The sequence below is a fragment of the Crinia signifera genome, chromosome 12 (assembly GCF_055691185.1).
Source record: "Crinia signifera chromosome 12, ASM5569118v1, whole genome shotgun sequence".
Taxonomy (NCBI): domain Eukaryota; kingdom Metazoa; phylum Chordata; class Amphibia; order Anura; family Myobatrachidae; genus Crinia; species Crinia signifera.
In genome coordinates, this window is record NC_139228.1 from 53820338 (window position 1) to 53836840 (window position 16503).

The 16503-nt window shown below is 48.2% G+C and overlaps 1 long non-coding RNA gene across 2 annotated transcripts; it reads right to left on the reverse strand.

Moving 5' to 3' along the window:
- Window positions 1–1921: 1921 nt before the first annotated feature.
- Window positions 1922–16244, reverse strand: LOC146050128 (uncharacterized). 2 transcript variants are annotated; one of them, XR_014466268.1, is made up of 3 exons: window positions 16024–16244; window positions 14669–14769; window positions 1922–2179 (listed from the first exon to the last, which is right to left on the reverse strand). It is a non-coding gene; the product is annotated as an uncharacterized LOC146050128 (long non-coding RNA). The 2 variants fall into 2 exon arrangements; XR_014466267.1 differs by lacking the exon at window positions 16024–16244 and adding an exon at window positions 15722–15810.
- Window positions 16245–16503: the final 259 nt, after the last annotated feature.

Here is a 16503-nt window from a genome sequence, read left to right on the forward strand (position 1 = left end):
CTCCGTCTCACGAGCAGGACCCTCCCCCTCATGTGCTCTTCCTTCTCTTACTTAGGGTGGGATGTATTAAAATACATCGCCACACCTCGTCGCGCCACCGCAACGATGCTAGCGCATATGTATTACCATATGCAGCTAGAATCGCAGTGCGGTGATGGAGGCCTCCCACGATACCTGTGATGTGGTGTGCACGTGGTCTCGTCACATCTCCGGCACAGTGCGGCTGTCCCCGGCGTCTCCTCCTCCCCCCTGCAGCCGGGATGACATCCGGCTGTGACATATGCTAGGGGGAGGAGGATGGAGGACGGGGAGGGGGGTCATAGGCCCATAGGCTTCTATAGGGTATCGCCACCTTTGGCCCTGCAAAGACACGGCGGCCGGGTATTAGCACATTTGAAAATGCGGGAAAACAGGGTTTTACCACATTTTCCCCTTAGTACATCCCACCCTTAGACTATCATCTAGTCCAGTGGTTGCCAACCTTCTTTGGGGTATGAGCTACTCGAGAAAAATGAAACCACTTGAAGAGCAGCTAAAAATGTTTTTAGAGAAATTTTTCATATGGTCCCCGTACCTGTCTGGCCAACTTCCAACAATCCCCTCTCCATCTCGCCGTGACTCCCAACTACCTTCCCACTTACAGTATCTCTGTGGGAGTGTGACCTATTCTCCTGTCTCCCACCAGTGGCTACCGGTGATGTGCGTCTTCGTGGGTCTTCGGAGCAGCCTCCAGTCTGCTATGGGACAATGACACTGGATCCCTCTGCAGCTGCTAGTGGCTTCCGGGTTCTCTCTTCCTGCCTTGTGGTGGCTCCCGGATCTCAGGCACTTAATCCCAGTTGATAGCAGTATTGCAGCTAGGCAAGCTACCCAAACTATGACTGTGAGCTACTAGTAGCTCGCGAGCTACAGGTTGGAGACCACTGATCTAGTCCATACTCCCGACAATGGAAACTATCCATCGGTTTCTACCACCCTGATGCGTATTTAAGTGTTACCCACTAATGTGTATATACCATGTACCTGTCCTATATTGTCTTGTACTGTAGTCGCTGTTTTCTTGTTTTGCACTTTTAAGTACTTTGTTAGGCGCTGCAGAACCCTTGTTGCGCCCTTCAAATAAAGGTCCAAAATAATACAGATTGTAAGCTCATTTCAATGAGTGACCTTCTCCCCTTTGTCTTCTCTACACAATAACGTTAAGTGCTCACTGTCATTATGTGACCGTGTGACTGTGTATACTGTCGGTAATAGAATGTACACCTTTGTTCTTACCAATGTCTAATGCATCAATTAATTAATATTAAAGAAAATATGATGTCTTTAGATATAGAGTGAATTATCCATCCCTGGTGAATACAATAGAGGACTTGGCAATAGAGGACTTGGGGATGTTTATCCTTGACTGTCGAAAAGAACCAAGTCAAAGGCGTTGATCACATTAGTCGTGATGAACTTGAATCATTGCGTAAGCGGCCGCACTTTACAGCGACCCTTATTTGCATATAAGTGCTCGCTACGCAATTTTCAGCTAATTCACCCTAAAACCAGCCTGCGAAGGGTGTGAGATTGGGTGCTCTTGCCGGCATTTAAATGCCGTTGGACTGGCACCTTGCACCCTTCGCAATTGATAGGATCCAACCTTATGTGTTTGACGTTTCCAGTTATGGACACCAGTGATGTTCCTGGGAAATAACAGAACAGTCGATACATTCTTGGTTCTTATTTTTATGTGTTTCCTGAATGGTCCAGAATATTAACATTGAACTTCTGCCAGAAATCAGCAGGCAAAGCCGCAGAAACACAATGATGTTACCAATAACTGATCTTTGTTATTAATATATGGAACCACAGAAGCAACAACTACGTTCCATAGTATATTCCTGGTGACAGACTTTATTCACAACATATCTGTCAAATTATGTTTTCATCAGGAATATTCCAAGTAGCAGTTTTTATTCCAGAGTCAGGAGTATTTATAGCATCTGGAAGACTGACTTTTAAGAGTATTTTTTGAGCAGAAGTTGCCTATGCTCTTTTATTCTGCAGGAGGCTCCCATTTCAGTCATAAACCACCTGCTGCTGAATCTCCTAGTATCTTCAGATTCTAGCAGAGGCGCCACTAAAGAGTTTGTTTGCATGGACAGTGATTTGCTGTAACTGCTCAAGAGCCTTCCCCCTGTCAGGAGAGAGAGAGAGAATAACAGCACATGATCACACAGGGTCTTCTCATATGTGCTGATGTGCATTCATCCATAGCTGCTGCTGCTGCTGCTGCTAGTGAGGATTTGGCTAATGCCAAAAAAACAGCACTTTCCTATATTGGAAATGGAAAACAGCACTTTCAATATTTATAGGTAGTGCCTACAAGATGCAGACAGTACACTATTCTCCAAAATAGTGCACCGGAGGCGGAGACATACTTATATGCTTGGGGATAAATTCACACAAGGTCAAATTGCATTTGGAATTTATTGCATAGACATCACATTCATCATGTACTGTATACAGTGCTGAGTGAGAAGAAAATAAATATCACAGCGAAAATATAGTTGCAAACAAGAAACCCCATATAACAGGCATCAAAGGTAGTAACAATACCTGCAAAATGTCCTAAAATATATTGTTACTAATGTTATATAGAAATATCTTGCAACAAAAAGCATTTAAGCATAGACACCGATATGTGGAGGTAGACACGCCCTTTGGGCAGAGTGTGACACACATCCTCAGCAGCCTAACGCTAACTACTGGTTCTAGCTTTTAGTAGTAGGCAAGTATGCACCAGTGGCGTAATATTATTTTGCCTCCCACGGGAAAGACCCCCCCCCCCCACCCTGCCTTACCACTCCACGATGGTCTGTGGCCGGGAGTTGGTTGGTCACTGGCCCGGGGACCCGCAGATTTACTAGCCTGGTCCCGGCGCTCCTCCTGGTTCAGCCTCCTCATGAAAAATGGCCCTCAGAAAAATGGCCTCCCCCTAACAGCAGACAGGTTTTAAGGATGCTAGAGGATGCTGCAGCCTCCTCTAGCATCCTCAAATACTGTTTGCTTTAAGGGGGCAGCCATTTTGTAAGGGATATTTTTCATACGGAGCCAGTCAGGAAGAGCGCTAGACCAGGCTAGTAAATCTGTGGGGCCACAGCAGATGCGGCAATAGCGTAGCAATAGCTCCCGCAGACCCCCGCTGCCAGGCGCCCACATTTGGTCAGCGCCTCCCCGCCGTTGCGGGCTCTGCAATGCTATTTTTGCACCACTGGTATGCCCCACATATAACAGGAACATTCATGTGAGGGCATTGGTGGGAAGCTCACCTGCTGGGCAGGTATTTATCACAATATGAGATATGTAAGAGAGGGATGTAGGGGTGAAGAGAACCAAGATCACATTACACTTTATTACATATGTGTCACAGCTGATCAATATAGTAATACATTCAGAAACCTTTATGTTGATACAAGACATTCCATGAGATCTAGCCAGAGACAGAGCCAGAGACAATTACATGTCCGAAGTCCACTGACTGTGATATATTAGCTGCTGATCCTGATAATTACAGCTGTTAACCTTAGCTGGCCTTTAGTTATTAGTAACTGCTAGTAAGCAATCAGCTCAGGTACCACAAAGCATTAACATGTGATACAATGCAGATTACATACTGCTTAGTGTTGTCCTGCAGAAAGAGTATGACACAACCCTAGGTGAAACAAAGTCTTCTAAACCTGCATACAGTATAATGTGTGCCTTTACTAAAGGTCCATACACACTGGTTGACTATGCCCAGTGTGTATGGACAGTGATGATCGCTATCATCGCTGGGGGGAAAGCCGCTCAGTGCATACACACTGAGCGACTTTCCCCCGCCCCGGCGCCGATGGAGGGGGGAGCACGGCATTACATAGCTGCTGTTTTGAGCGACTTTCTGCTCAAAGTCGCCCAGTGTGTATGGGCCTTAAGACTAAAGCCCTGTACACACGCTTACATTTGCTTTAGATTTGATGTTAGATTTGATTTCCTATTAGATCTGGCATTAGATCATCCCATTCGATTTGGCATTAGATCTGTACTTTTGCATTCGATTTCCATTTTACATTGTAGGCACAATGTACTCATTTGATTTACTGGATCGAATTCGAGATTTCCTTGGCTGCACAGTAGATTTTTCTATTTGATTTTGTGAAAACGGGAGCACGCATCGAATCGAATGCAGATCGAAAGTGTCCTAAAAACCATTCGATGTGGATTTGATTTTGCTTCTATAAGCAAAATCGAATCGAAAACAGGGAAAAATCTAAGCGTGTGTACAGGGCTTAAGAGAGCCCTGCCTTCACTAAGACTGAGAGAGCCCTGCCTTCACTAAGACAGAGAGAGCCCTGCCTTCATTAAGACTGAGAGTGAGTGAGCCCTGCCTTCTCTTCCACTTTTAAACCAAAACTGCTGGGTCGCACCCGGGATTTTGGACCCGGATGTGGCCCGGCAGTTGTTCCCTTTTACACCCCTGAGCCCGGCGCTCGGAGATGACATCATCTCCAAGCGCCGGGAAACCCGCCGACCGTTCCCCCCCCTGCAATGCCGTCCGACACGCTGGGGGCAAGCCCAGCACCCAGGTAAGCTGCTGGGCTGCCCCCAGCCTCTGTGCACCCCCAGCTTCCTTCCATGAGGTGAATGAATGCCGCGGCGCACACAGGCATCCATTCACCTCCTCCCAGTCTCTGCTGCTGTCTGCATAGTACCGCAGACAGAAGAGAAGGCTGTGTAGGCAGCCCCTGCCCAACCTCCGGACTGACCTCAGGGCACTGCGGTCCAGAGGTTGGGGCTCCCGGATTGGAGGAAATGGGTAAAGTTCAGTAAATCACCTAAAATTGAATAATGAATTTATTGCTATAGTTAATATATTGTTTCCATTATTAGGAACATTATTTAACAAACTTCTCTACCATTTTAATCATTCTAAAACAGCACATTACACCTGATTATCCAAACAATAAGTAAAAAATGTGATTTGTGCTTCTGGTTTATCTTACTACCTTTAGGAGGACATGGGGCAGCCTACATTGGTAACGCTGACCTGTATACTGCAGGGTTGCCGACTTTAAGATTCTCCTCTCCGGGAGAAGCCCGGAGAGGAGAGTTTCAGCAGCCGCTCAGGGGGCGGGGCTTACGAGTGACATCACTAAGCCCCGCCCCCATGCTGTTAAAGGAGCGAATTCACGGATCTCCGTGCAGGGGGCGGGGCTAAAATTACGCGATTTTGCCGTTTTAGCTCCGCCCCCTCCTCTGAGACCAGAGGATTGCGGCATTTTAATGCCGCGATCCGGGGGTCAGCGGGGGTCCCCCCTGAATCCGGGAGGGTTGCCCACCCTTCCGGGGGCCGGGAGGGGGTACCCGATTTTCGGGAGACTCCCGGAAATTCCGGGAGGGTCGGCAACCCTGGTATACTGTATGTGTGTCATATATACTGTGCTTTGATCGTCCTGTGACAGAGGGCCTTATTTTGGTTCATTCTTTCTGACAAAACCCTTCTTAGATGGGCCATGTGCACTGCAGGTGGGGCAGATGTAACATGTGCAGAGAGAATTAGATTTGGGTGGGGTTTTACTTCAAAGTGAGATCTATATTGCAGTGTAAAAATAAAGCAGTCAGTATTTTCCCTGCACAGAAACAAAATTACTCGCCCAAATCTAATTCTCTCTGCACATGTTACATCTGCCCCCCCTGCAGTGCACATGGTTTTGTCCATCTAAGAAGGATTTTGTCAGAAAGAATGAACCAAAATAAGGCCCAGAGTTCTGTATTTTGCCTGCAAACTTCAAGAAAATATTACAATGCTTCTATACAGTAGGTCCCCAATACAACAGATGAATCTTCACACTATTCAGGTGTTCCTGAAGGTCTCTCCTGCTTCTCTTTGCAAATTAACTGTGGCACTGATGTCATAAATTTCCTGTACTTTTATGACGAAGAGAAGTAATGCTCACTGTTAAGCCTTCAGTGCATTGGGGCCAGCAATAAAGGACATTATTTATTCACTGTCCCGGTGCTGCCTGTATTTCGGCATCTGCAGATTTATCTGTGAAACGCCTGACCCAGAGCCTGGCATCTCACCTGGTGACAGTCACATGCTCTGCTGAGCACTTCGGAAAGGTTAATACACTAACTCAGAGCCGCCCGCTTACTCAATGACACCTTAGAGCCCGTCATCAGCTCAAACTTTTTTTTTTTGCTAACAGTAAAGGAAAAATATATCTTCAGGAGAATTGACATAAGGGCTATTCATGGCCGCGACGAGGAGCCGCTATTGTGTTGGCAATGGAGGCGACGTTATCCTGAAAAATACCCCAATAGCACTGTGGGCCCATTGCAGGAAAAGAGCTTTAACGTACACTATGGGGGTTATTCTGGTTGATACATTCGGGTGCAAATTCAAAACCTTGCGAGTCATCCAGAACCCGCCCTGTGAATGGTGGTACACCCGGCACATGCGCAGAATTGCGGCTGCGTATGTGCATATGCCAAAAATCGGTCCCCGTGTGAACGAAGGCCGGCTGCGTCCCTGCATGCGATAATCAATAAATCCATGTGATGCGGTTAATTATCCCATTGCTAGTTGGGCCAATGTTATCACAGGACATCCATATAGGATGATGCATATGGTGATGAATAGGACCCATTGCGTTTGATAAAGCTTCTGCTGTGCGCAGAGGGATTCATTTAGATCCCGCTGACTCCTCCTTCTCTGGCAGTGCGGACACATGACCTATGGTCCCGCAAAGTATCACAGTAGGGATGGAACCCGACATTGTAAACTTGCCAATAGCGGTTAACGTAGCGCTTTTAAGATTTGGCATGAGTGCAATGATAAAATGTCCCAAAATTGCCCCAAATCTCATGCGCCAAGAATAGCGGCATTAAGGGACGCCAGCTTTCGGGGTATATCTCATAACGTTGTTAAATAGGCCCCTTACTTACAAAGCATTTGAAATAGATTAGCAGGACATCATCCTGAAGAACCTATTTTTGGTGGGATGTTGGCTGCAGAAAGTGGACCTTGTTTCTGTCTATAGAATCCCATATACTGCTCGTTACATCTTATAGACCCTACAAGTTCTGCAGCCAGAAAAAGACCCTTATTATCTTCCATTATTCTGGCTGCGTACAATAAATACACTCCATTCCCCAGGTTCCGTCTGTGCGCTTGGCGTAGACTGACAGTAATAATAAACTGACCTTCCCACAAATAGAAGTCAAATATTTCCAAAATGTGGTTTACACCCCAAAGCACAACCCACACGAAAACCTTGACATCTTACAAAACCTTCATGAAGCACATTCGTATACTGTACAACATCTGGAAACCTTCTTTTGCTATTTGGGTCTTGCAGGGAGGAACAGTGTTCAAGGCTGAATATTAAATCCCAGCGGCTGACGCTTTAAGCAGCGTTTAAAACGCTTTCATGGTGCATATGAAAATGTCGGGCTGTGCTGAGAATTCCAGGCCTGAGCCTTTCACAGCCAAGCTTGGACGTGAACAGGTTAACACGTGAGAAGAAATCTGACATATAAGACATTAACTGTCACCCTCATCCCGCTGTGGAGGACACTTGTGTCAATATGAAGCCACCTTAGTCCATGGGAAAGTAAACACCGGGCTTTTAAGCTGAGGAGAGACCCAGCATCCTACTACGATTAGATATTAGATAACAAAGGCAGAGGTCTGCGTGGCACTACAACGCAGTGTGCACAAAGGACGCTGCTGGCAGGGTGATGTGCTCCCCACTGATCTGAAAATAGCCTTTTCCTTTTATGACTTGTTGTTATAAAACTACACTTGCTGTATATGTCTCAAAAGGAAAAGTCATAGACTGTATATTGAGACTGTGGTTACTGTGTACCCTGTAATGGAAAATTCTGCCATCTAAATTGTGCCCATAAAACCAGCCTTCTGCTAGCATTAGACTTTCTACATCGCCCTTACATGCTTATCAGACCTCCCACATACCATTAGATCTCCTACTTACCCCTTATAAGACCTTCTCATATAACATTAAACCTCTTGCATACTACATACATGCTTGTCAGACCTCTCCACACACCAATAGACCTCCTAGAAAATGATGTGTCTGCTGTGCAAATAGATGATGAAGAGAATGCTACAGCAATGCTGCAGAACTTGGTTCCAGAATTTGACATCTTAGTTGTGGCATTGGAAGCAAACATAGCAAAGATAACCAGAGACACAGTCCGAGCAAAGTTATTGCAGGTTCAAGAATTTGTAACCAGTGATTCAATTGAGACTACTGCGTTGTACATAATTAAAAAAAAAAAATTAAAAAAAGTTCAAGTGCTACAATTGTCACAAGATAGGTCACAGAGCAATTGAATCAAAAGAATGGGTACTTGTTTCCTAGCACGGCGCCCAGAGGCGGGCTGGGCAGGGGGGCAGGGTGCCATGTGCCCCCTGGGCCGCTCAATTGTTTTCTGTGGGGGCCGCCATTGTTCTGAGGCTGCTGCTGCAGCCAGGCTGACCAGTTTCCGACTGGTCTTCATAAACATGGCCGCCGGCCTTCTGCACTGAGGACATGTCTAGTGCAGGAGGCCACTACAGATTCTCTGTTTGTTCCACCTACTTCCTCATGCTGCAGCCTGCTGCTGCCTCACTTGTCTGGCATCAAGGTAAGGGACTGTACAGGCTGAGCAGCCTGTGGGGTTTAGTATTATACAGGGGCAGCAGCCTGTGGGGGTCCAGTTATTATTCTAAGGGGGAGCAGCCTGTGGGGGTCCAGTTAATATTATAAGGGGGAGCGGCCTGTGGGGGTCCCAATATTATTATACAAGGGGAGCAGCCTGTAGGGGTCCCCTTATTATTAATATTATACAGGGGGAGCAGCCTGTGGGGTCATGTTATACAGGGGGAGCAGCCTGTTGTGTCCTGTTATTATAAAGGGGGAGCAGCCTGTGATGTATTTTTGTTATACAGGGGAGCAGCCTTTGGGGGTCCTGTTATTATTATACAGGGGGAGCAGCCTGTGGGGGTCCCGTTATTATTAAACAGGTGGAGCAGCCTATGGGGGTCCCATTATTATTATACAGGGGGAGCAGCCTGTGGGGTCATGTTATACAGGGGTAGCAGCCTGTGATGTATTTTTATTATACAGGGGGAGCAGCCTGTGGGGTCCTGTTATTATACAGGGGAGCAGCCTGTGGGGTCCTGTTATTATACATGGGGAGAAGCCTGTGGGGTCCTGTTATTGTTAGAAGTCAGAGGGATCCGCCTGTTGTGTCCTATTATAGAAGGGGAGCAGCCTGTGGTGTCCTATTATAGAAGGGGAGCAGCCTGTGGTGTACTTTATTTATACAGGAGTAGCAGCCTGTGGGGATCCTATTATTGTACAGGAGAAGCAGCCTGTGTTGTCCTGTTATTATAAGACAGGGGGAGTAGCCTGTGGTGTCCTGATATTATACAGGGGAGCAGCCTGTGGTGTCCTATTATTGTTTTTGGTACTTGTTTCCTAGCACGGCGCCTGTCGGGTCCCATCGCATGCCATTAGTTAAGGTATGCGATGGGACCCGATCAGACCCGATATTCGGGTTTTTAGAGCTTCACATACAATTTTAAAATCGCGTCGCATTGTATGCCATTACAATGGCATACGATGCAACGCGATTACACCCGATTTAACATTGTACAGCCACCCTGATGGCTGATTACAATGTTAAATGCACCCACACACCCAATTTTTAATTGTACACCCACCCTGATGGGTAATTATTATGTCAAATGGCCCCCCATTGTTAACGCCACCCCACTATCAACGCCAACCCGAAGCGTGGCAAGCGCAGCGGTACGCGTCCTCCAACCTTTTCATACCCTCACTATCCACGTCGGCGTGGAGTTGATTTTAGATGTGGCGAGCGCACACGGAATAAATGTGAAGTAATCCGCGTCCCCTTGCGGGGCTCGCCACGCTTTGGGCTCGGTGGCTCGCCACACTATATAAAGTCAACTCCACGCCGACGTGGATAGTGGGGGTATGAAAAGGTCGGAGGGCGCGTACCGCCGCCGCTCGCGGGCTCGCTGCGCTCGCCACGCTTCGGGTTGGCGTTGATACTGGGGTACCGTTAACAATGGGGGGCATTTCACATAGTAATTACCCATAAGGGTGGGTGTACAATTAAAAATCGGGTCTGGTGGCATTTAACATAGTAATCAGCCATCAGGGTGGCTGTACAATGGGAAATTGGGTGTAATCGGGTCGCATCGCATGCGTTCTGGTCGCATGCGATGCGACCCGATTTCATAGACCCGATGCCATAAGATTAAAATCGGTGGCGCTGTGCTAGGAAATAAAGTAGCTTTTTTTTTTTTTTATTAATGCATATTTTTAAACCGCAAAACCTAAATTTAACGATGCGCTGTTACTTATGGGCCAGTGCTCTGTACTTGCCCCCCAGGCTAAAAGTTGCCAGCCAGCCCCTGACGGCGCCCATCGCATCGTATACCATAAGACTAAATATGGTATATGATGGTATGCGATGCAACGCGATATTGTACAATAAAAAAATCGTATCGCATCGTATGGCATACAATGCGATGGTATACAATTTTTTATTGTACAACCACCCTGATGGGTCCTGACAATGGTAAATGCCCCCCCATTGTCAACGCCACCCCCAGGATCAATGAGAACCCGACGCGTGGCGAGCGCAGCAAGCCCGCGAGGGGTGGCGGTACGCATCCTCCGACCTTTTCATACCCCCACTATCCACGTCGGCGAGGAGTTGATTTTAGATAGTGTGGCTCGCTGTAGAATACATGTAAAGTAATCCGTGTCCCCTCGTGGGGCTCAATGCGCTCGCCACGCTTCGTGTTCGCTGCGCTCGCCACAATATCTAAATTCAACTCCACGCCAACGTGGATAGTGGGGGTATGAAAAGGTCGGAGGACGTGTACCGCCGCCCCTCGCGGGCTTGCTGCACTTGCCAGGCTTCGGGTTGGCGTTGATAGTGGGGGTGGCGTGGGGGTGGATTTAACATTGTAAGCACCCATGAGGGTGCTTATACAATGAAAAATCGTATCGAATTGCATGCATCGTATGCGGCTATATGGCATGCGATGGCATAAGATGCCATAAAATGGAAATGGGGGGCGCCGTGCTAGGAAACAAGTACCAAAGAATGTGAATCCTTTACAAAGCAAGAAACGTAGCAGCAAGGATGGGTTAGCCATGAGTGTTACAGACAGATGCAGAAAAGATTCCTGGTATATCACTTCTGCCATAATAAGACATTTCAGCTGCAATGAAGAATGGTTTACCACAGTAACCAAAAACGTGACCCTTTAACATTCAAAGGAATTGCCAACCAAGTACTTACAGCTACAAAAGTTGGAATGAATAAAAATCAGAAATCCAAGATATACTCAAAAGCTGCGGTTTACATGTCAGCTTTTGAAGCAGAGGAATCTTTTCAGATCCCTCCTCATTGTGTCTTGTCTGTCTGTGTCAGAGGATGTGGGAAGGAACCGGGGACACTTCTGCGGGCCAATGAAAACCTGGAAGTGGAGCTTTGAGTAAATGTCAGGCAGTTTAACACCAACAACATGGGGACAGAAAAATAATATTTATTGCTTCTTTCTAAAATCGATTGTTGCAAACCATCTGATCATATCATCATAGTTGGAAAAAGTATTCAGCTTTGGTCATAGACCATTGATTATTTTAAATCATCGTGTCCAATGGTCGTCCCTACCAGCAATGTCTGCACACATTGGAGGCAGACCCCACGATTCTTAATGTCATTGTCTCAGGCTACAACATGGCTGCCTGCTCTGAGCGCAGATGACGGGTATATTTTAGGAAGTTTTGCAAGATAGAATAGGGTCACTGGTGTTTCAGTGGTTCTGTGTGAACTGGAGGTGACCCATCTCTGTTTAGATTCAAGCATCACAGGAGCCGGGGTCACGCTGAATTTCATGCCCGTATGATGTTTTCCTCCAATTAACCCATTTATTTCTGGAGGGGTTCATGTGCCCTGAGAACGCATGCTGGTGAAATTAGCCGAGGCTTCCTGCGAAGTAGATCCATATGGGACCTCCTTTGTGGTGGAGGCTTCTGATAGGAGAGGTCACCGTCCTCATTCAGTTCTAAGGAAGCAGAGGGCAAGCGGGGAATGTGAGCGGTATTGTATCAGGCTCAGAGCCCCGAGCATGTGGAAGTCATTACCGGGGGAAATCTCTGTGACACTGTGGGGGAGATGTACTAAGCCTTCAAGAGCGATAAAGTGGATGGAGACAAAGTACCAGACCATCAGCCCCTAACTGCCACACTACAGGCCAGTGTGAGGGGACAAGATACAATAATTTGGGATGCGTGTGCTGAAATCTACAAATTGACACCGAAAAAACAAACCTGTTGACTGTTAACCCTTTATACCATAGCCATAAGACATGATAGTACTTGCAGTCCTCCAGCAGCTGGGCAGCCATAGCGCACCTACCTGCAGGGCCGCCAACAGGGGGTGATGTGGGTAGAGCCGTCCCGGGCCCCGGCCTCTGGAAGGGCCCGTGCAGCTCATTTTGCCCACAGCAACCCTCCACTGTATGCTGCCTTCTTCAATGCAGGACACTGGCGGCCAATTAAAATGCTGCACCGGCTTTTGAGCCAGTCAGAGCTTGTGTACCGTTAGCCAATCAGTGTGACTGCCGGTACACAAGCTATGATTGGCTCACCAGCCGGTGCTGCATTTTAATTGGCCGCCGGCATCCTGCATTAAAGAAGCATGTGCTTTGGGACCTGCTGATTCTGGTAGTAAGTTAAAGGAGGGTGGGAGATAAGAGCGCACTGACAGCTCCCGGGGGGAAGGGCGGAAGCCCTGCCCTGCCTACCCGTACTATCGGTTTTATATTATCCATTTGGTAAAGACTCCGGTGTGGATACTTGAAGCGTCCAGTCATGGTGACACATAGAAATCCAGCAGCTGTCCCCGCTGAAACGCCAGTGCTATCTTCTAAGCAATTAACATTTCTTCATGTGTTTAATTTGCTTAAAACAATTACAGGTTTGCACATTAGAGGGCTAATGTCTTCCGAACAATGTTCCCCCCGAGGCAGAGACTTAACAAGAGGAATCAAGGCTTTAAACGCTAAACATTGTATTGTTAAAAGGTACTTGGCACGGAACAATATTAGGGCAGAAATTCGCCAATTGTTCTCCACAGGAAACCTTCTTTTGTTTTAAATGAAGAGACAATTCTGGATGAATCTGCACAAGAGACACTGGTTGTCTCATCACCAATGTGTTCCCCGGAATTACTACATTGCAACAATGACTCACATACATTGTCTGATGGGAACACGTGTAATAAAGGCTCTCAGATAACAGAGCAGCACACACTGGGGAATGACAGACATTATCCACCACCTCTGCCAACAGGACATACAGCAGTAGGAGTCTCATTCAGGGGCTGATGCAAAGTGGAAATTGTACGCACATCGGCCACTGTTTTCTTACTGCGGATGCATCTGAAACGCAATGCGCATGTGCAGTGGCGTAACTATAAATTTTGCTCCCCCCTGCTAAAATAGTATCTGGCGCCCCCCCCCCCCCCCCTCATAATGCTGCTTACACAATCATTTCAAGTACACTGTATGCCACACACCGTAGTGCCAGTTACACTATACTCCACACACATAATGCCACTTACACTGTATGCCACACACTGTAATGCCACTTACACTGTACGCCACACACTGTAATGCCACTTACACTGTACTCCACACACTGTAATGCCACTTACACTGTACTCCACACACTGTAATGCCACTTACACTATACTCCACACACATAATGCCACTTACACTGTATGCCACACACTGTAATGCCACTTACACTGTAATGCCACTTACACTGTACACCACACACATAATGCCACTTACACTGTACGCCACACACTGTATACTACATACCATAATACAATTTAAACTGTACGCCACACACCATAATGCCACTTACACTGTACGCCACACACATAATGCCACTTAAACTGTATACCACACACATAATGCCACTTACACTGTATGCCACACACCATAATGCCACTTACACTGTACGCCACACACCATAATGCCACTTACATTGTACACCACACACAATGCCACTTACACTGTACACCACACACCGTAATGCCACTTACACTGTACGCCACACACCGTAATGCCACTTACACTGTACGCCACACACATAATGCCACACACTGTACACCACACACATAATGCCACTTACATTGTACACCACACACAATGCCACTTACACTGTACTCTACACACCATAATGCCACTTACAATGTACGCCACACACATAATGCCACTTACACTGTACGCCACACACCATAATGCCACTTACACTTTACGCCACACACCATAATGCCACTTACAATGTACGCCACACACATAATGCCACTTACAATGTACGCCACACACATAATGCCACTTACAATGTAAGCCACTTACACTACACACCACACACTGTAATGCACCTTACACTGTACGCTAGACATAAGGTAACACTCAATAGATGTCAGGCAGTAAGTCACAATGGGGAGAAGGAGCAGAACCCTCCCCACATCCACACAGACCCTCCCCAGTGCTTTACTACTAAAAAATTGTGCTTACCTGCATTCTTCAAATGTGTGGCACTGTACATGGTCTTGTGTTGGTCTTGCAGCAAACAGTCATGGAGGGGAGGCATGGGTACACATAAGGACATAGCAGAGCTGCAGAGGTACAGATGGGAAAAGCAACAGAGGAAAACATGGGGGGGTTAGAGGTAGAGATGGCAAAGGGTCACACATGGGGTGGAAAGGGCACACATGGGGTGGGCAGGAGCAAGGGCACACATATGATGGACAGGGACACACATGGGTTGGGTAGGGGCACACATGGGGTGGGCAGGAGCAAGGGCACACATATGATGGACAGGGACACACATGGGGTGGGCAGGGGCACATGTAGGGTGGGATGGACACACATGGGGTGGGCAGGAGCAAGGGCACACATATGATGGACAGGGGCACACATGGGGTGGGTAGGTGCACACAAGGGGTGGGCAGGGGCTCACATGGGGTGGCCAGGAGCAAGGGCACACATATGATGGACAGGGACACACATGGGGTGGGCAGGGGCACACATGGGGTGGGATGGACACACATGGGGTGGGCAGGAGCAAGGGCACACATATGGTGGACAGGGGCACACATGGGGTGGGTAGGGGCACACATGGGGTGGGCAGGAGCAAGGGCACACATATGATGGACAGGGGCACACATGGGGTGGGCAGGGACACACATGGGGTGGGCAGGGACACACATGGGGTGGGCAGGAGCAAGGGCACACATATGGTGGACAGGGGCACACATGGGGTGGGTAGGGGCACACATGGGGTGGGCAGGAGCAAGGGCACACATATGATGGACAGGGGCACACATGGGGTGGGTAGGTGCACACATGGGGTGGGTAGGAGCACACATGGTGTGGGCAGGAGCAAGGGCACACATATGATGGACAGGGACACACATGGGGTGGGCAGGGACACATGGGGTGGGCAGGGGCATACATGGGGTGGGATGGACACACATGGGGTGGGCAGGGGCACACATGGGGTGGGCAGGGACACACATGGGGTAGGTAGAGGCAGTGGCACAGTTGGTGATAGGATTCTAGACTTACAGTAAGCAGGGAAGGACAGCAGAAGTTCTGAGAAGCTGTAGCAGGAGATTTGGGGGCGGAGCAAAACGTACAGGAGGAAATGCAGAGAGTCAGAGGAAGCTTCTGAGCTGCTGGGACTGGAGGTTTTAGTGCATTAACTGGGTATCCTGAGACTCCATAGTGGGGGAGGGAGGGTTTACAACCTGTCAGAGAGGGGGCCGTGGGAACTGGTAATAACAGCCTCGAGTTTCTTCCTCACAGGCAGACATCTGCCTGTGAGAAGCAGGTTACGCAGCAGCAGTGGGGAGCCTGTGTGTGTTTACCTGAGGAGAGAGAAGACCGGCCAGGGGGATCGGGCTGCAGTACTTTCTTCTCCACCTCTGTAGCTTACTGCTGCCTGTCAGCTGTTTGACAGGAGCAGCAGGGAGAGCCGAGACGCTTGTCCAGGTCGGTGCCTTCCTGCACTGCAGAGCGTGCTGCTGAGCAGCCAGCTCCAGCTCTGTGTGCAGACAGTGACTGCTCTTCAGTTCTCAGTGCGCCCAGCAGGCGCTGGCTCCTCCAAGCCATGGCGGGGGCTGCCTCAGCATAGCTACGCCTCTGCGCATGTGCGGTAAGTAAATTTTGATTATGGTCGCAAGAGGAATGAAAGATAGTTGCAGGAAGACAGCATTTGTGAGAGGGAAGTGACATACCTACCAACATCCCTGAAGGTGGCGGCGAGAAGGTGTGCGCGCCGAAGGCGTGCGTCGAATTTTGGGGGTGTGGCCTGTCAAAAGGGGAGTGGCCTATACTCGCGACGCTTC